General features: G+C 41.2%; 1 long non-coding RNA gene across 1 annotated transcript; it reads left to right on the forward strand.

Annotated features, from left to right (window-relative positions):
- Positions 1-1,294: 1,294 nt before the first annotated feature.
- Positions 1,295-13,084, forward strand: LOC140704354 (uncharacterized). The gene is made up of 2 exons (XR_012083510.2): positions 1,295-6,674; positions 12,849-13,084. It is a non-coding gene; the product is annotated as an uncharacterized LOC140704354 (long non-coding RNA).
- The last annotated feature ends 7,191 nt before the right edge of the window (positions 13,085-20,275 follow it).

Here is a 20,275-nt window from a genome sequence, read left to right on the forward strand (position 1 = left end):
TCATGCTATCAGAATCAATATGGATGTCTTAATTTTGCCCGTGCAAATCCGAACACAACATTTTCCGTGATGTGAACACTTCATTTCCCCACATCACTTAGAGAGCAAGAAAATTAAAAGACCCATTAAACACTGATGGCAGCTATTCAACAGCAGTAATATCTGACAGCAACCATTAGTGGGGTTTTTTAATTAAACAAAATCTCAAAAGATAGCTGCACCCCTTGACCTTCCCATAACTATATTGCCCATTCATAATCAAATGGAACATCTGAAATCCTTTTATAATCTAGTAGAAGCAAATTTGCTAGGATGCCATGGAGACTAAAATTCACATGCAGTCAACCATATATTGGCATATGCATAGGTTCTCCTCACTAGGAATGACAGTTTTCCTCTCTGATACTGTGCAGTAGTCAGGTTGCAACAGTTGGCTTTCCTCTCTTCTCTCGTTTGCAGCCTTCACTGACCCCCAAATCAACCATGGAAGTCTGTCCTCCCATGTGGAGCAGAGGATCCATTCCACCAGTGATATCTTTACAAAGACTTTACAAAACCAGCTTCTTGCATTCTGTAATGTAGCATCTGTAATATTTATACATCATTTGCAAACAATCTTAAAACTCACAAATGAAATTAACTCCTAACAGATCAGTGCTTCCCAGCCTTGTGTTCTTGGACTACAACTCCCAAAAATCTTGGTGAGCAAGCTAGCGGGGAAGGCTTCTGGGAGTTTTTGTTCAAGAACCTCTGGGGACCCAAGGTGGGGTACCCCTGTTATAGATGAACCTTGCTTTTCTTCCCTGCCACTTCCTCTTCCCAGAGCCACTGCTGCCTCTGCACATGCCCCTGCTGCCCAACTAATAGGCAGGCACATGCACAGAGGCGGTAGGCTGGCTGCCCTTCCCGGAGCCAGCTGCTGCAGGAGGCCCTTCCCTGGAAGGGAAGCCAGCCCGGTAGCGATGGCGGCAGAACCAGGTAAGGAGGCAACAGAGGCAGTGGGAATAGGGTGGGTGGGCAGGCAGCCCCCCTGGGAACAAATCTGAAAAATGAACCAGTTCATTTTTCAGGGGGTGGGTTATGTTCTTTTTCATGGTTCATGGGTATCCATGAACCATATATCATCATGAACCACTGGTTTTCTGGTTTGTGCCCATCTGTATTCATGAGCAGAATTTCTGTGGAAGAGAGCCCCCCCCCCATTGAACATACTTTTCTCACTGCTAGTCACTCTCTCCTTTCTTCAAAACCAGGATTTACCTTTATTATTGTTGCTTTGGAAGGGGTAGCCTTTGAATGGCCAGGGGTAGGGATTAAATATGTTCAAACCTAACTTAAATGTGAAGGGGTCTGCCCCTACCTGGGAAATGTGGTGTCGGGTCTTATTACTCAATTATCTGGGTTACTGAGGATGTGGTAGCAGGCGTGAAAGCCACTAGAGTTTCAAGGCTCCACGTTCACTCTGCTCGTGCTCAAGTATCACCATGAAGCCGCATCTGAAGTCCAAAGGGCAATACCAGATTTTCCAGATGAAGCTAAGCCTGTTTTCCCTTGTCTGTGGAGGTTAAGGTCAGATCATTTCATTTCCCACTCAAATACATTTTATGTCACTGAACTTTTAAAAGGCATTTAATTAATGCTTCAGAGTGGCTGTAAGGGAATGTTAAACAAATTAACATGAACACACTGAAGTGTTCTTTTAAAAAAAAACAGAAATTACTGGTGAAAAGTGTTGGCATGACAGCTCCAAGCATGGAAGACTGGGCTCAGAAATGAGCAAGGCAGGAGCCCGTCTCCCGCCTCATTCTGAATATAATCCTCATGCAACTGGCATGCTCAAAAAAAAAATCTTGCATGTGTGCTGTTTATCCAGATTCTGGATCAGGAGGATTTCTGGGAATTTCCATCCAAAAATGATCCAAAGTTTGCCAGACTTGCATGAAGAATATAGTGTTGGATTAGGATTCCATGGAATGTAGAAATTCCCATTCAAAGAAACTGCCATAAATACTTTAATGATGATGATGATGATTTACCATCATCATTACTGCTGCCACCAAGTCAGTTCCGAGTTATGGTGAACCTTCTCAGGGTTTTCAAGATATAAGGTACTCAGGAACAGTTCATCAGTGGGATTGCCAGCTTGCCCAAGGGCACATAGGCTGGTTCTTCTCATGAGAGGCACTCCCAACCTCTAGCACTACATTGAGGTGTTCTAGCTAGCTCACTGAGATATTCAGCCAGCTGCTAGGACTTTGGTGTATGTCTTTGCCAGGGTTTGCACCACACATTCAAGATGCCGTATGGATTCTTCCCATGATTTGTGATGATCTATAGGCAGAAACATCCCCTCATCCCCTTGCTGGGTATTTTTTAAAGTCAATTGAAAACCTGACTGTTTAGGCAGGGTTTCCCTCCAGGCACTACTTGATTTATTTTTTCTCTCTCTTTTCCATCTTGAATTATTGTTGTAAATCATTGTTACTTTTGAATTGTTTTATTTACTTGCTGTCAGGCGCCCAGAGTAGTCTATGACTAGATGGGAGGGGTATAAGTATAATAAATAAATAAATAAATAAATAAATAAATAAATAAATAAATAAATAAATAAGTAAGTAAGTAAGTAAGTAAGTAAGTAAGTAAGTAAGTAAATAAATAAATAAATAAATAAATAAATAAATAAATAAATAAATAAATAAATAGTTGTTGTGGTTTTTTCGGGCTCTTTGGCCGTGTTCTGAAGGTTGTTCTGAACCCACAACAACCATTAGATCCAGGCTGCGAAAGCCTTCGTGAATACAAATAGATAGATAGATAGATAGATAGATAGATAGATAGATAGATAGATAGATAGATAGATAGATAGATAGATAGATAGATAGATAGATAGATAGATAGATAGATAGATAGATAGATAGATAGATTAGAACTCAGTTTTAGTTGGCCATAAGTAAAACAGCAGTTGATTAAAATGGGATTTGACCAATATCTAGCTGATTATGGTGCTGGTTGGTTGGTGTTTTCACCTAGCTCATATGACTGTTAGGTCATACCTTTGCAACGGTTAGAAATGGTGGACCATTTTTCTTCTCTGTTTTGACTTTTTAGTAGCAAAAATCATTGTACCCACGTGAGGGTTTCCAAGTGTATTTTGGATCACAGACATTGTTATTGTTCTGTGTTGTCTATCATTCAAGTCTCTTCAGACTTATGTCATCCAAATAACTTAGCAACCTCCGATGGTTCCTGCCATTAACGGTCCTGTTCAGATCTTACAAATGCAAGGGTGTGTGGCTTCCTTTGCTGTGTCAATCAACTTCATATCTGGTGTTTTCCTGATGCCTTCAATTTTTTTAAATCCAGCATTATTATATTTTCCAGTGAGCTTTGTCCTCTCGTGATGTGACCAAAGTATGATAGCAAATGGTATCTGCTACCTATCTGTTAGCAGAAGGAGTTGAGGATTGTGAATGCATGCAGCTTACATTCACTGAACTACTTCCATTTGCCGAGGAACCATTTCCAATCATCTGAATCTTTTTCCCTCATTGATAAATCTGTGGACAACTAGAAAGTCATATAAGTATGATGGTGCTTCTATGATTTTCTAGCTCTCTATAGAGGGAGACTAAAAATGGAAATTATGCACTAATTAATGCCAGGAAGGAACACATATTGGATTTTAGACAATGGAACTATCACTACTATATGCAAATTAGTTTCCACCAAATTACTCAGTCATCTTGGAAAAAAGTCATATCACAAGCATGCTGGGAAAAGCATTAAAGACAGGGATAAAATGTCCACAAATTCATGTTTTTAAATGTATTTCTAGTGCTTAATAGCCAGATCTACTGGAATCAATTCTCTAACTCCGGGGTATTCTGCATATTAGTTCTTATAAGACTTTCTTACTGTCCATAGACGGAGATTGAAAATGGTAATCTATGCACTAATTAATGTGAGGAAGTGGTCCATATTGGATTTCAGAAAGTGAAACTAGCTCTACTGTAACTATTCACTATCCTGAGCCATAAGCACTTGATCTTTGCCAACAGCAGATGTGAAATAGCCTTTGTTTTCTGGACCGCTCATAAAGGTATCAGGGGTAGCTTTAAACTGGAACTGTGTCTACTTTGGGCTGGAAAAACAAATCAAAGAAAAATATCCAAAATTTTCCCAGGGGAATGTCTCTTAAGGAATTTTCACTCAGTTTTAATCTGCGAATCAGAGCTCTCTGTGAGTCCTCTTTAACCTAACCAATTAAAGCATTCTTCATTCACATAACTGAAATCTATTGGCAGAAGAAGTTGAGTACAGAGAATGTGCACACATAGATTCATTAATTTAGCTGCCTCCATTTGAGGATGAACCATCTCTAGTCAGCAGGATTTTTCTCCTCATTGAGAGATCTGTCTCCACCTTCTGTAGTTTTCTCTATGTTCATCCTTCACCCTCTTATTTCTTTCAGTTGTCTTAATATACACTCATTAATATTCTTTCTGCCTTGACAAGAAAATATATCAAAATGAGACAAAGAGAAACCACAAGGCTGTTGTTAAAAAAAAAAAAATACTTTTTGAGTTTTCTTGAAGGTCCCCAAGAGAGTGTGCCAATCAGATTTGGGGGAGTAATTCATTCCAAAGCTGAAGAGCAACCATCAAGAAGGCTCGGCTCCTTGTTTTCTCCCTCCAGGCCTCCCTCAGGGCTCACACCCTCAGCCACCCAGCCTGTGATGTGTGGGTAGGATGGGCAATCCGTGTTGGAAGCAAGCATTCTGACATGTAGTGATAATAATCACACAATTGTGGGAAACAGGCCATCTTATTAAAACTGTGGAAAGGGCCAATAAACAAAGGGAAAGTCAACCTGGTAATCTTGCTTAGGAAAGAGATGTAGCTACTCATTATGTTGTTGATTGCTGATTGTTCACTGGAAAGAGAAATCATTGATCACCTCTGGCTTTTGGCCAGCATGATGCCTTGTACTGAAGAAATTGTTCACAGCACACCACAGGATTACAGACCTGGTAGAAGATTTTGCATCCATCAATATATAAATATTCCACGTGCTCTGATGGCTGTACACATGCTTGCAGTCATTACCCATTATAATTTACAAACCCATGGTTTTAGGCAGTAAAGTGACAATTCGGCTTTTTAATCTGTTCGCTAACTTTCCATCACAGTTGAACACAATGGATCAATCAGGAGAATTCCCATAATCTCTCAGCATCTGGCAGATATGGTTTTCTGTCAAAATATGCTTATATCTGGTGATGCTCCTGGATGGTGAGAGGTTTATAGACTGACCATTTTGGGGCATCCTTTGCAAGCACTCAAAAACCAGTTTTCACAAGACTATGTTGAAGCTGATTCCTGAGCACTCCAGTTCATGCAATCACCTTGAGCCAGTATGTGGTGGTTATTGGGGCTTCAGATAAACATGGGCTATTGAGGATGACTTCTATACTCTGTGAGGGACATAAGAATGCATCCCAAGCTTCTTCTTGACAAACTCTAGTGACGAGAAAGAATAAAATGTTTCCATTTACTTACAGTTCTTCATAGATAAGAACAAAAATCATATTGCATAAAAATGTTAACTTTTTATGTCACTAAGCTTAACTGGTCAACTAGCTTCATTGCTGATTAACTGACTGATTACATAGCTGACAGAACATATAACTCTATCTACTTTTGACAGACTCCATTGCTATCACTGATAGAAACCTGACTGGGGAAAGGAAACTGAGGTAGAGAGGAACCTATTGGTTGCTACTGAGTTGACTGATATTCAACTCCAATCAGAAAGGTCCCTCCCAGCCGAAACCTCACAAAGGCATCCTATGTAGGTTGCAATATATCCAACAGTTATAAAAGCCCTTTGCTAGTTTGACTACCTAGTTGCAGCAAAACAGGCACCACTAGTGTTGGACACTTCACTGATCATTTAAGATAACTGCAGAACAACTCATCCAGATCTTCTCAAGTGTTTGCTTGCTTCCTTCTTTGTTTGTTTAAAATTGCTATAGGGTGTAACGTTTCTTTGTGCAGAATCAAATAATTTTTAAAAGGCAATTCAAATGTGAAATGGATTGGAAAAACAGAGATTTTTGCTCCTAGTTTACTTTTTAATTCCTGGTGGGTGGGAAGAAGGAAATGAAAAACTTCTTTTGACACTTGAGCAACTCAGATATTGAGAACAGGCAGAACGAAACCACTGATACAGCTGTGGGGTGCTTGTGTGTGTTAATTCTTTCACCATCATTATCACAGTTAATAAGAAAAGCCAGAACGATTGCCCAGCTAGGGCACCACTTCATGTACCTCCTGAGATAATGTAGCAATTCTCAAGAAAGCACAAACTCATTTATACATGGAAGGAGCTTGGAATGATGGGCAAATGAAGATAGCAACAAAATTGTCCTTGGGAAGGCATCCGGCTGGCTTAATGATTTAAACATTCCATTTCAAATGCTTTAGGCTGCTTTCAAAGCAAGGTTCACATCCCAGCAGGATTGGCTTGATCTTTCTTTATGCTAAGGTCCGAAAGATAAATTGAGCTCCATTCAGTTCCCCCATGTGTGGGTCTTTCAGATAAGGTCTTAAAACCTCAGGCACCTCAGAGCTGTGCATGGACATTAAAAGTCCTAGGAGGCATTCTACTAAGAGGTATTTTTCTTTTCTTTGTATTGGCGGGAGGGCGGTGTGCCAGGAAAATCACACAGACCTTGAGAGCAAGCAGCTTTTCAGGGAAAACTTGCATCAGGCATGGATGCCTGACTAGCCTCACGGATTCTTGTACATCCAGAGTCACTTGTGAGGTTAGCATTTAAAAATGGAAGGAGTTTAGATGGATCTTAGATTTCTACTTTTGAAACAGATGATAGGTGGGTATCTCATTTCTTTTGTGTCGGCTTTGAAAAAAAACTGTCAGAATTGAGTTACTTTTGTGTGCTTCTAGTACTAGATCTAGTACTGTATCTTGTTTAACAGTGTTTTAATATAGAAATTTATTGCGATTTTAAATTATGCCTATTTATAAACTTAATGTTGTGAGCTGTCTTGGGTCCTGTGAGGAATTAAAATGGGGTAGAAATTAATTAAATAATGCATAAAAATTAAAATCCCATTAATACATGTTGGTGTTCTATAACTAGGCAATTTTCTGCTAATCAAACATCATCACTGATATTAACATAGTAATACTTTTTTTTAGTTCAGTCCTGGTTCTGAGAAAGGGATATTTGTGTGTGTGTGTTTTAAACCATGTTTATTTCACAAAGTGAAGTCGCTATGTCAAGAGACGTATTCCTTTCTATGAAGGTATTCCTTTCCACACAAAGCAGGAGAAAAAGTAAACAAACTAAAAGTTATATCTTTTAAACTAAATGCATGTTCTTGGTAGGCTTCTCTTCCACCATATCATAGCAAGGGCAGTCATGGAAGTAAATGTGTTCTGTATACTGGTGAATGTATGACTAGCAGGACCCACAGTGACCAATGTGTGAGGCAGACCTGCCTATGAAGGCACCAGACATTGCTAGGGATAAAGCAAAGTAATTTGTCAGCCTTGTCTGGACCAGTTGAGGTGAGTCTGTAATGTCCCCAAAGGCACTGATTTCATCTGGCCTATCAAGGAAAAGCAAACCATCAAAATTGATGCTTTTGAATTGTGGTGCTGGAGGAGGCTCTTGAGAGTCCCCTGGACTGCAAGGAGAACAAACCTATCAATTCTAAAGGAAATCAACCCTGAGTGCTCACTGGAAGGACAGATCCTGAAGCTGAGGCTCCAATACTTTGGCCATCTCATGAGAAGACTCCCTGGAAAAGCCCCTGATGTTGGGAAAGTATGAGGGCAAGAGGAGAAGGAGACAACCGAGGATGAGATGGTTGGACAGTGTCATAGAAGCTGCCAACATGAATTTGACACAACTCCAGGAGGCAGTGGAGGATAGGAGGGCCTGGCGTGCTCTGGTCCATGGGGTCACGAAGAGTTGGACACAACTAAACGACCAAATGACGAAGATCCTTGACTGATGCAACCCTACCCTACCAGTAAACAACTTGCTCCATTCTCCATATGAGAGCCCTTCAGCCATTTGAAGATAGAGATGCTCTGGTACAGCATGCAAAGATAGACCCTCCCCCCAATGAATGGAAGGGTTCCTTCTGCTAGCTGAAGGCACTGACCTATTTCTCTCTCTGGGAGTGCTGGAGGATATTTAATCTTTCAGTATTTCCAGGAAAGAGGGGAGTGAAATTCATAAACAGGCCTTCCTACCCACCCACCTCACTCCAGGAGGTCATCTAGTTTGTAGAGCACTGCTCTACACAACTCAGGAACCAATCCAATGTTCTGAACTCAGACTGAGTATGGTTTGCTTTTCCAGAAAGTTCTTTAAGCAGTATGGCAAAAATTACTCCGTTGCAACCAGATCTTTCTTCTCACAGGGAGACAGGGTACTTTACACAAACAGTATCTTATTAACTTGAACTGGATAGCCGCCACATATATCATCATACATTTCTCATAGGAAGAGTAGGGTACCAAGATGATAAGTTAAATAAACACAGGACAGGGTGCACTAAATGGCCAGGCAAATCATTCTTAATGCCGGAATCTATGCATCTGTTCCTTGATTATTGCTATTTTTAATTGTTTACATACAGCAGAGGCTGGAAATCCTTTTGGGGCTGGGGCAGATTTATTTATTTATTTATATGCCACTTTTCTGTCTATGTAAGGAACTCAAGGTGGCTGAATCTCAAATTTGGAAGAACCACAAAGCCTTCATTCCAATGGTAGGTGGGGTTATAGGTATAGGGCAGGGTCAAAGCAACACTGGCAGGGATAGATACGAATGTTACTGATTTATTCATTCATAACAGCTTTTAAGTAAGGCTAAGCCTTACTCTTTCCCCATACAAAACCTTTCTGGGCTGCAAACCAATTCTATACAAAAACGTCCTAGCATGCAAATCTTCCTGGTCTGCAAGCCAAAGCTCCTATTCTATGCTAAACTTTGCCATAATGCAAAACAGAGCTCATGTCAATGCATAACCTTCCTGGATTTTCAATAGCCTTTTTTCTCCATGTTTCTTCAATGATCAGAGATAAGGGCAGAAAAATTTCCCTAGGAAAAAGGGGAGTGTCATATGTTTGTCCTTGACTTGGGAACCTAGCCAGTTGATCTGGCTCATGGACCTCTATGTATCTGTGTGTGTGTGTGTGTTTCAAAAGAAAAGTATGCGTCGTCATTTAGTCGTTTAGTCATTTCTGACTCTTCGTGACCCCATGGACCAGAGCATGCCAGGCCCTCCTATCTTCCACTGCCTCCCAGAGTTGTGTCAAATTCATTCTGGTAGCTTCGATGACACTGTCCAACCATCTCATCCTCGGTCGTCCCCTTCTCCTCTTGCCTTCACACTTTCCTAACATCAAGGTCTTTTCCAAGGAGTCTTCTCTTCTCATGAGATGGCCAAAGTATTGGAGCCTCAGCTTCAGGATCTGTCCTTCCAGTGAGCACTCAGGGTTGATTTCCCTTAGAACTGAAAGGTTTGTTCTCCTTGCAGTTCAGGGGACTCTCAGGAGCCTCCTCCAGGACCAAAATTCAAAAGCATTAATTCTTCGGCGGTCAGCTTTCTTTATGGTCCAGCTCTCACTTCCATACATCACTACAAGGAAAACCATAGCTTTGATTATGTGGACTTTTGTTGGCAAGGTGATGTCTCTGCTTTTTAGGATGCTGTCAAGGTTTTTCATTGCTTTCCTCCCAAGAGGCAGGCGTCTTTTAATTTCGTGGCTGCTGTCTCCATATGCAGTGATCATGGAGCCCAAGAAAGTAAAATCTGTCACTGCCTCTGTATCTTCTTCTATTTCCCAGGAGGTGATGGGACCAGTGGCCATGATCTTAGTTTTTTTCATGTTCAGCTTCAGACCGTTTTTTGCACTCTCCTCTTTCACCCTCATTACAAGGTTAAGTTCCTCCTCACTTTCTGCCATCAGAGTGGTATCATCTGCATATCAGAGGTTGTTGATATTTCTTCCGGCAATCTTAATTCCATCTTGGGATTCCTCCAGTCCAGCCTTTCCCATGGTGCATTCTGCATCTAAGTTGAATAAGCAGGGGGACAATATACAGCCTTGCCGTACTCCTTTCCCAATTTTGAACCAATCAGTTGTTCCATATCCAGTTCGAACTGTTGCTTCCTGTCCCACGTATAGGTTTATCCGGAGATAGATAATGTGGTCAGGCACTCCCATTTCTTTAAGGACTTGCCATGGTTTGCTGTGGTCCACACAGCTAAAGGCTTTTGCATAAGTAGAAGTAGATGTTTTTCTGGAACTCTCTGGCTTTCTCTATAATCCAGTGCATGTTAGCAATTTGGTCTCTAGTTCCTCTGCCTCTTTGGAATCCAGCTTGTACTTCTTGGAGTTCACGATCCGCATACTGCTGAAGCCTACCTTGTAGGATTTTGAGCATAACCTTGCTAGCGTATGAAATGAGTGCAATTGTACGGTAGTTGGAGCATTCTTTGGCACTGCCCTTCTTAGGGATTGGGATGTAGACTGATCTTTTCCAGTCCTCTGGCCACTATTGAGTTTTCCAAACTTGCTGGCATATTGAATGTAGCACCTTAACAGCATCATCTTTTAAGATTTTAAATAGTTCAACTGGAATGCCATCACCTCCACTGGCCTTGTTGTTAGCCAAGCTTTCTAAGGCCCACTTGACTTCACTCTCCAGGATGTCTGGCTCAAGGTCAGCAACCACATTGTCTGGGTTGTCCGGGATATCCAAATCTTTCTGGTATAATTCCTCTGTGTATTCTTGCCACCTCTTCTTGATGTCTTCTGCTTCTGTTAGGTCCCTCCCATTTTTGTCCTTTATCATGTTCATCTTTGCACAAAATGTTCCTCTAACATCTCCAATTTTCCTGAGCAGATCTCTGCTTTTTCCTTTTCTATTATTTTCCTCTATTTCTTTACATTGTTCATTTAAGAAGGCCCTCTTGTCTCTCTTTGCTATTCTTTGGAAGTCTGCATTCAATTTTCTGTAACTTTCCCTATCTCCCTTGCATTTTGTTTCCCTTCTCCTCTCTGCTATTTCTAAGGCCTCATTGGACAGCCACTTTTCTTTCTTGCATTTCTTTTTCTTTGGGATGGTTTTTGTTGCTGCCTCCTGTACAATGTTACGAGCTTCTATCCAAAGTTCTTCAGGCACTCTGTCCACCAAATCTAGTTCCTTAAATCTGTTCTTCACTTCCACTGTGTATTCATAAGGAATGTGGTTTAGATTATATCTGACTAGCCCAGTGGTTTTTCCTACTTTCTTCAGTTTAAGCTTGAATTTTGCTATGAGACGCTGATGATCAGAGCCACAATCAGCTCCAGGTCTTGTTTTTGCTGACTGTATTGAGCTTCTCCATCTTTGGTTGCAGAGAATATAATCAATCTGATTTCGGTATTGCCCATCTGGTGATTTCCATGTGTAGAGTCACCTCTTGTGTTGCTGGAAGAGAGTGTTTGTGATGACCAGCTTGTTCTCTTGGCAAAACTCTATTAGTCTTTGCCCTGCTTCATTTTGAACTCCAAGGCCAAACTTCCCTGTTGTCCCTTTTATCTCTTGACTCCCTAAACTTCCCTGTTGTCCCTTTTATCTCTTGACTCCTTACCTTAGCATTCCAATCCCCTAGAATGGTGTCAGTTCTAGAAGATGTTGTAAATCTTCATAAAAATGGTCAATTTCAGTCTCCTCAGCATTGGTAGTTCGTGCCTAAACTTGTATTATTGTGATGTTGTAAGGTCTGCCTTGGATTCATATTGACAGCATTCTATCATTTTTGAGATTATATCCCATTACAGCTTTTCCCACTCTTTTGTTGACTATGAGGGCTAGTCCATTCCTTCTGTGGGATTCTTGCCCACAATAGTAGATATGATAATCATCTGAATTGAATTCGCCCATTCCTGTCCATTTTAGTTCACTGACCCCAGGATGTCAATGTTTATTCTTCCCATCTCCTGTTTGACCACATCCAGCTTACCAAGGTTCATAGATCTTACATTCCAGATTCCTGTGCAGTATTTTTCTTTGCAGCATTGGACTTTCCTTTCACTTCCAGGCACGTCCACAGCTGAGCGTCCTTTCAGCTTTGGCCCAACCACTTCATTAGCTCTGGAGCTACTTGTACTTGTTCTGCACTCTTCCTCAGTAGTATGTTGGATGCCTTCTGACCTTAGGTGCCCATCTTCCAGCGTTGTATCTTTTAGCTTTTTGTTTCTGATCATGGGGCTTTCTTGGCAAAGATATTGGAGTGGCTTGCCAGTTCCTCCTCCAGGTGGATTGTGTTTAGTCGGAAGTATGTGTGTGTGTGTGTGTGTGTGTGTGTGTGTGTGTGTGTGTGTGTGTGTGTGTGTGTGTGTGTGTGTTAAAAAAAAATAAAGTCATCAACAATCTGGATTTGCCATTTCCCAGACAAATGTTTGGATAGGAGTAGGACCATAATACTAAATTAAAATATAATTTTTCCTTAGTGAACAGCCATCTGTTTTGATGATGGCTCCTCACTTGCCAGATTCAAGAACATTCCCATACATCATGGGACCCAGCATCATGAGACTGAAAGGGGTAAAGATGTTTGGATGGCTGTTCTTAATTTCCCACCAAAGAGATTGACTGGATGATTAAAGACTGGAGGGACTGGTTATGTGAAAAGTGTCATTAAGAATTGTTGCGTATGAGTGTTGTTCATTGATCTCTTTGGGAACTTTTCTTTTTCTAAGACTATGGAGACCGAAGGATACAATTAATTGGAAACTGTTCAATTACTGTTCTTAAGGCAGACCAAGAAAATGAGTAAGGAATGCATTTCTCAGAAGAACAGATGAAGAGAAAACGTACCAAGAGCTGTGAGCTTCTGTTGTGTCTGAAGGATTAAGGAGGAGGAGGAGGATGTGGTGGAAGATGGAACATTGACGGCCATAATAACTTATGTGCCTTGCAGACAGGAGAGCAAGGCTGGTGAATAAATTCCTTGATAATATGGTGGGTATTAAATATTTGCCTGTACTTGAACAGGAGGTCCTTTGTTGCTAATTATTGAACAATGTTAAAGGAATCGGGGAGGTATTTAAGTTCCATTGTTTGCCCTTAAAATGAGGAAATTATTTTCTTCTTTTTCTTTTTCTACCCTCATTAGTTTAATACATTACAACTGCAACCAGAAAGGCTCAGTGGATTAATCGCTGTCCTTGAGAAATAAGAGGCAGGGAGGGGGAGAATGTGATTAATTCAAATGCATGCAAAGAGAGGGAAGAGAGGCAAGTGGCTACCAGGGCACTGGACAGACTGAATGCGGGAAGAGGGGTGGGTCGTGCGAAGTCTTTTTCATTATAACAAGCTATTCGGGAGCAAATTGACTTGGATGCACCAGGGAGAGTGAAGGCCAGGGGAGTGCCAGGACTTAGTCTCGCAAATCTCCATAATCCCTGATCTGCCTCATCAGAGGCATTCACAGATGCTTGGCTGGACACCTGCCAGTCATGTTAAGTTTGTTATCCTTGCCCAAAAGAATGTGTCACATCCTCCAGGCTGAAGAAATGCTGCAGAATTAGTAAGCAGTGGCTCCACTTAGGCAGGGCCTTCGGTTCAATTCATGTTTATTTTATATTTTATTTTTAAGGGGGAAAAAACAACAAAAACTAACTTCAGGGAGCTCAAGGCAATTTAAGGAAATATTAATCCTTTGCTGCCCTGGATTCCTGCACACACCTGCTGAGTATAAGTATGCAGGGCTGAGGGCTGACTAGCAAAAGGAATTACTGACCACGGGAAGTAAGAGCATTATGAACAGGGACTCATCTTCTTACCATCCACATCCTAACATTTGTCTGGATAATGCACATAAATACATATTAAGCCCCCCCCCACTCCTCTCCCCCCAATTTTACTTGGTGTTAGTGCTCTGTTTCGGAGGAGCTTTGGATCACAGGTACAGTGGGGTGTGGCTGGAAAAATGCAGAGGCTGCCCCCCAATCAGAGTAAAATGTTAAACAGAAAGCTGCTGATTTGAACGTTTGGGTGGAACCATTTTACGGCCACAATGCAGCAGAGTTATAAGCTTTGAAATCCACTGAAATTAAAGAGTTCAAGCAGAGCTAACTCTTGAGGTGGATTGTGGCCACTGTCGCCAGTAAGCAAAAGGGTGGATGATTCTAGATTTCCTGGATTGGCTATAAAGTGAATGCATGAGAATTGTTCAGCAATTAAAATATATTTATCGTATGACTTCGGGGATATTGAGAGGATGACACATCTCTGTGAGATGCCTTACAATTTAATAAGCAAAATTATTATTCCTTCTAAGAAGGAAATAATTCTAACATTTTCCCTTTTCATTACTTTCGGAACATGTACAAATGAATGTTCCCTGTTTCTGAGCCCAAGTGGCTTCCAAACGTGAGCATATTTAAGTCCCATCTGTAACACGGAACAGCCAAATGTAAAACTACTTGTGGATTTTATAACTGAAGGAATCTGTAGTGGTTTCATCCCAAATTTCTGGATACAAAGAAAAGATGTTTGAGCAGTTCCTTCCCCTCATTAAACCTTTTGTGTGGGACAAGCCATCAGCAGCATAACTGTATGGACAGCAAAATCAGTGTTCTTCACTCTTTTCCTCTGATTATTGGAAAATGTGTTTACTGCAATTAAAGATTTAGTTGACTAGTCTACTGCCTCTAGCCATTCTTCCCACAGGCAAAAGATAATTAACACTCACAAAGTAGTTGTCATTCTTTAACTCTTTGACACCTTTTAGGACAGTCATTGCAATCATAATTTTCCAGAGAGAACCAGAGCTGTAAATAGGAAGGACACTGACCAAGGGTGCTGAAATGTAGAGGGCACAAGTACGCAGCAAAGCTAGTAGTGAAGCCTTCTGGAAGATTTAGTCCAGGAGCATCTGGGGACTCAAGGTTGGGACCCATTCATCTAGGCAATTCAAAAAGCATTATTTAGTAGATTCAAGCTCTTTCAGGATGAGCTCATACAGGCGACCCCAAATAAAAGTTAGATTTATCACATCTTGCCTTTGTGAGGGATTTACTGGACATGATGAAAGAAAATCATCCTCAGCAGGAACAGCTACAATGGTAGTGTGGTGGTGAATCTGTGAGGGAAGGTTCTTCAGCTAGCCATTCCTGATTATTCTGGGAATGGAAGGAATTATGGAAGAACATGTGAGGACATGACAGCTAGTTAAAAGGAATGACACAGGAGTGACACAGAAGCCTGGAGGAAGGTCAGTAGTTGTGTGCACTCCTAGTGGGGGTAGCAGAGAACTAAACAAGGGAAATGGCACCACAATGTTGGGTCCTTCTTCTTGCCTCCTGGGGGGGGGGGTGTGGCCGTTTCTTGCCCCCACCGCCCCAGGAGGTAGCCATGTTAGTCTGTTTCAGCAAAAAGCAAGAAAGAATTTTATAGCATCTTTAAGGCTAGGAAATTTTATTTGGAATAAGCCTTTGTGGACTGCAGTCCACTTCTCCAGATACATGGAATACTATATTGAAGCAACAGGCTTATCGCTGCATTTTTATTCTGCCCTTCCTGCAAAAAACTCGGTGACAATGACTTCTCTCTTCCATTTCTAAACTGTTAAAGCATTATGAAAATAGAACCAATTACTTCAGGAGGTGGAAAGCGCTCCAACACTGGAGGCATTCAAGAGAAAATTGGACAACCATTTGTCAGATCTGCTTTGATTTGGATTCCTGCAACAAGCATGGGGTTGGACTCGATGGGCTTATACACCCCTTCTAACTCAATTATTCTAAGATTCTATGATTTTACCTTCACAACAATCTTGTGAGACAGGTTATCCCCCTCTGCAAAATGTAGCAGCAACCTGAGGTATGTTATGAAATTATGATGTTTTCTGTTTACTGGCCCACAGCATAGCAGCAGATGTAGGACGGAAAATGCAAGCTGGCATAACAAACAAACAAACAAACAAACAAAATGAATGTCTCGTGTTTCCTATAATGTGTAGTTTCACCATCATATGACTATGACTCCTGCCCAATTTTCAAGTAAGCTTGCATGTTTGGACGGAATATCAGATATTTAATAGCAGGACAAGCAGATCAGAAGTCCTGCATTTCTGGTGCAGAGCATACTTAACTAAATGTTTCCTTTGTACCATTGAAAAAGAGTCTAGAAGAAGAAAAAGATGTTCTTGTTTCACATTATCTCCAATATTGTTAATATTGGTCAGCTATAGGGAGGTGACTGGGGAAAAGCTAAAAGTCTGCCTAATTATCTTGGAATTCTTTTCTTCATGTTTTATCACTTCAGCCTAGAATTGTACACATCACCAGTCACTCCTAGTTAACAAGCCCATGGAGATTCCACTGTCGTCAGAGAGATGATACAGAAGCACAGGCGTGTATTTCTGTCCTGAGATAGGCCCATATAATGGGTGGCCTCACCATAGAGAGGCGGCTCAGAATCCTCTGTGTCACAGCAGCCAGGATTTACAATTAAGATTCTATGCCAATGGAACTGTAAGGCAGACAAGGAATGAAAACTGAGCTACAGCCTCACTCAGCAGGAAGCCTTGCTTCGCATCTATTACAACAGCACGATTGTCTTTATTGTTGAAAGGATACATTACAATGAGTGATGGCAGACTAATTGAGGTTTACAGTTTCTGTTAACTGCACAGAAACTTAAAATCCATTAAAATGGATGTTCCAATTCTCCCTAGCCTACTTCTTCAACCCACTGCTTCTCTTAGCACTTTGAAACTTGGGACTTACTCCTCTTCTGCTGTTGTAAGTTGCTTGTTAGGGTCGCATATATCTCAATCAAACTGTGGAAAGAGAAGAATTGTGTTGAGGATTCCATGCAGGGATGCAAAGAGTTATTGCAAAAAAAATTCATTCTCAATGACACAGGCTTTCATGACACCTTGAAGCAGCCTGTCAAGAAGCCAATGGCCCCTATGAGATTTCTCACCTCCAGCACAAGAACAAGACAAGGAGCACTTTTTAAAAACTGAAGTTTCTGTAATGTATACAAAAATGTCTCTGGGCACAACTAGTGTGTTTTTACTTTGTGAAACAAAACATACAAATGGCCACCAAAGAAGGGCTGATTGATCAAGATATAAAGCAACATGGTATTGCAGCAACAAGTAACATGGTATTGCAGCGTATCAAGTGCTTCCAGTTTTTCAAAGTTCATACAACAAGGCACTAGCCATCATAATTTTTATGTAGCTGCCTAGAGTGGTCTTATAGGCCAGATGGGCGGGGTATAAATCAATCAATCAATCAATCAATCAATCAATCAATCAATCAATCAAACAAACAAACAAACAAACAAACAAACAAACAAACAAACAAACAAATATGTAATTTTCTAATCATTCTTGCAAATATAAATAATGGTAGAAAATATTCTGATGTTTTGAAGGTGAGAAAAATAATTGCAGATTCTCATACATGAAGAATCAGACAAATGAGGATTCACATTAGTCTTTAGCTGGACCCTAATTCCAGCTAAGAGGTGAAATCTATCCTCTGTGCATCACCAGGTGTTGTATAGTGGATAGAATGATGAACTAGGACTCAGAGTCCTGTGTTTGAATCCCCACTCAGCCATGGAAGCTCATTGGAAAAGTGGAACTAGTACAACTACTACTTAAATATCTCACTTACCTTGAAAGTCCTATTAGAGTTGATACAAGTTGGTTCTGACTTGACAGCATGTAACATAAAAACAGCTAAAGAGTTCAATGTAGGTGGGAAAATCGTAAAACTGTAGATATCTCCTGTGAATATATAGGATGTATTACCATTTCCGTCAAATATACCATTCACAAAATATTTCATATTAAATATTCCTTTAAGAATGCTCATTCTGGAAGAACCGCATAAGAAAATAATTTAGTGCGTATAATATAGTCTACATGTGATGCACATAATTATAATCTTAAAAGATTTGAGATCATGATAGCAGTAAGAATATGATGTGTGTAGTTCTTGCATATAGGGCATGGTTGGATAAGTAATTGTTGTTAAGACGGTACTGATAATACTGTTGCAAAAATGATGTTATGACATATCAAGTGAAGAGAAAAATTGATCCTTAAATAATGGTCTTAGATAACTAGTGACTACTAGCTACTAAACACGTCCTTGCTGCTTAGCCAGTCATTAGGCACAATGACAGAACTCTTCTACTAGTGAGGATGAGTTTGAGTCCCCAGGATGTAAGGATGGCCAGCAGCAGACTGCTCCTGCAGACTCAAAAACCTTGGGGCTGTAGGCAGCTGTATTCCTAGCTAGGGGACAGTTTAAGTCTGGAGTAGATATGGGCTATTCACATTTGTATCCCTGGGGATACAAATATGAATTGTGGAGACTCAGTCCCTCCCGCCAGAGCTGGCTGGTCCACTCATCATTCACTGAAGGGCACTTGACTGCATCATATTCATTGTCATGCCAATCACAGAAGGAGCCTTACCAGCTCTTCCCTACCTCCCCATGCAACCAACCACTCGTCAGCTGAACGGGGTGACTCCCTGTCCTGCCTCTGCACCAAAGTGGTTTGGCTGTGTGGGAAGGCAAGGAAGAGCTGGCTAGGCTCCTTCTGTGACTGACACAACAATGATGACGATGGAACCAAGTGTCACGCAGGGAATGGTGAGTTGACCAGCTGGTTCTGATGGCAGGGAATGGGCCTCCATGACATCTTTGGTGCCATGATTCATATTCATATCCCCAGGGATATGAATACGAATAGCCCATTTCTAGCTCTGGAGGATGGATCCTCTTCCAGGCTGTGAGAATAATGTCAGCTGAAGGCAGAGACTCGTGTCACGGCTGTCTAGCAAAATACTCAACTACAAAGGAGGATATGACTGAAGTTTGGGCTTCCTCAGGAACAGAAGGTCTCCTCAATGGTAGCCCCTTTCTTTCAGAGAGACAGCAATTCAACAACATGAGCTTTAGTCTTAGAACTATTAAGGTGTTATGGACCTGGTCTTTCCTGAGCTCCTGACCTTGTCAACCATTTCCTGTATTCAGTGACTTGTGTCATAACTCTTTGTAAACCAGGCTATGGACTATGAACTATGTTTTGACTTCTTTGAAGGTTGCTGCCTGATTTCTGTATGAAATGGACTGATTGGACCTCACTCCACTGGAAGTGACCAGACGTCTACCTCCCATTTGTTAAGAATAGGAATGAAAACAAAAGCACCTTGTGGTACAGTGGTTAAACTGCTGTACCACAGCCAAAACTGTGCTCACAACCAGGGGTTCAATCCTAGGTAGCCGGCTCAAGGTTGACTCAGCCTTCTATCCTTCCAAGGTCAGTAAAATGAGTACCCAGCTCTCTTGGGGGGGGGGAGAGAGAGAATGTGTAGCCTGCATAATTAACTTGTAAACCGCCCAGAGAGTGCTTGAAACACTATGGGGCAGTATATAAGCAGCACGCTTTTGCTTTTGCTTTTTCAGTGAAACCAGGTCTGCTGCTTTATTTTAGAGAATTACCTCTCTGGGGGATTTCCAGGAGTCTGATTGTCGTTTTCACTATTAGTTGTTTTTTTCCTAATGAAAGTTATGTGTGTGAGACAGAGAAATCCCTGCAAAAATTGGTGGTGAGAGCCTATGTGTGGCCTATTATGTTTCCTGCTCCTGCTTTACATAATCATGGATCTAGCTCATCCCCTCTCCATCATCACTTTCTTCACATGAAAAGTGATGTATCTGCAGGAGGGGAGGTTCCTGTTCCTGTGTAAGCAGTACATGCAAATAAGAACCCTGTTAAATGGGTGTTCTTGCTCACTTGGAAAGGCTATATGTGAACAGAAATTGCTGCTCTGTGAAGGGCGTCGCTTGTCATTGGAGAAAGTGGAAGCAGAGAGGGTGGAGCCCTAGAGCATCATGTTATGTGCTGCATAAGAGCAGACTATGTAATGACTGAACAGGGTTTATGGTTCTCTGGCTGTGGCAAGAAGATCTGCCTAGCAAGGAGTATGTGCAGAGTAGGAAGGAGATGCCTTAGGTTTCCAGTAAGCACACAAGGCAGCCAAGAATAGGCTTCTGAATACAGCAATAACAAGAGCAATTGTATTTTAAACAAGGAGATGAATGGATGATCTTCAACTACCACCCATCCCCATAAAAAGCCATACTTTTCTAGAAATCCACCAGCTCCTGTTGCCAAATTTGACTCTTTTCGTTCTTCTACTAGTGG

Source organism: Pogona vitticeps, chromosome 2 (assembly GCF_051106095.1).
Source record: "Pogona vitticeps strain Pit_001003342236 chromosome 2, PviZW2.1, whole genome shotgun sequence".
NCBI lineage: Eukaryota > Metazoa > Chordata > Lepidosauria > Squamata > Agamidae > Pogona > Pogona vitticeps.